The following is a 1,243-nucleotide window of genomic DNA, read 5'->3' as shown; positions in this document are numbered from 1 at the left end:
CCCCGCCGGCCGCCTCACCGCCCTCCAGCGCCGGCAGCTGAAGGCCCGGGAGGAGGCGGGCGGCGGCGACAGAGGCCGGCACAGAGCAGTTCGGCTAGGAACCGATTTTTGACATTTTTTAGCATGCAAAGCAAGGTGGAGCATAAGCTCTCAGCATTATTACTGTCCTTTTCCGATCTTGGTGTTGAATGCTGCAGCTGGATCACCTACAAATTGACTTCTTTTTTCTTTCCAAGTGTCGGTGCTATAGGAACACCAAAGTCCCAGTCAAGTAGGGGACTACTCATCCTCCCCAGCTTAAGATTAAAACAAGAAATGTTAGTGATCTTTGCAAATTCCTGTAGCGGTAAGTTTTTGCCAGTTCACATATAATAATTGCTAAGTATGTTTTAAAAGCAGTGTGTGAAAACTGTACTTGCACACATCTGCTCTGACTCAGATTCTGCATGAATAAACTTCACTGAGTTTGGTCTGGGCTGCATGCATCCTGGACATGAAGGCCTAGGTTAAACATGAGAGGAGCAACATTTTAGACCACTTCCATTCAGTTTCCTGCCTAAAGCAGACAGTCAGCCTGGAGAGTTTAATACACGGCAATCCTACAACATCCTAGACAGCCCTCCATCCAACTAACTACATGCTCATCAAACAACTGTTTCAGTCCGATGACCCATTACCCTGCAACCTGGTCTGTTAGCCACGGCTGGTCTGTAGTCGGAAATCATAGAATCATAGAATAGTTTGGGTTGGAAGGCACCTCTAAAGGTCATCTAGTCCAACCCCCCTGCCATGGCCAGGGACATCTTCAATTAGATCAGGTTGCTCAGAGCCCCCTCCAACCTGACCTTGAATGCTTCCAGGGATGGGGCATCCACCACCTCTCTGGGCAACCTGTGCCAGTGCTTCACCACCCTCAGCATAAATTTCTTCCTTATAACTAGTCTCTATCTACCCCCTTTTAGTTTAAAGCCATTCCCCCTTGTCCTGTCACAACAGGCCCTGCTAAAAAGTTTGCTGCCATCTTTTTTATAAGCCCCCTTTAAGTACTGATAGGCTGCAAGGTGGTCTCCCCAAAGCCTTCTTTTCTCTAGGCTGAACAACCCCAACTCTCTCAGCCTTTCTTCACAGGAGAGGTGTTCCATCCCCCTGAGCATTTTCATGGCCCTCCTCTGGACCTGCTCCAACAGGTCCGTGTCTTTCTTGTGCTGAGGGCTCCAGAGCTGGACGCAGTCCTCCAGGTGGG

The sequence above is a fragment of the Pygoscelis adeliae genome, unplaced genomic scaffold, assembly GCF_000699105.1.
Source record: "Pygoscelis adeliae isolate BGI_AS28 unplaced genomic scaffold, ASM69910v1 Scaffold38, whole genome shotgun sequence".
Classification (NCBI taxonomy): domain Eukaryota; kingdom Metazoa; phylum Chordata; class Aves; order Sphenisciformes; family Spheniscidae; genus Pygoscelis; species Pygoscelis adeliae.
The sequence above is the reverse complement of the archived record's forward strand: the minus strand, read 5'-3'. Positions refer to the sequence as shown.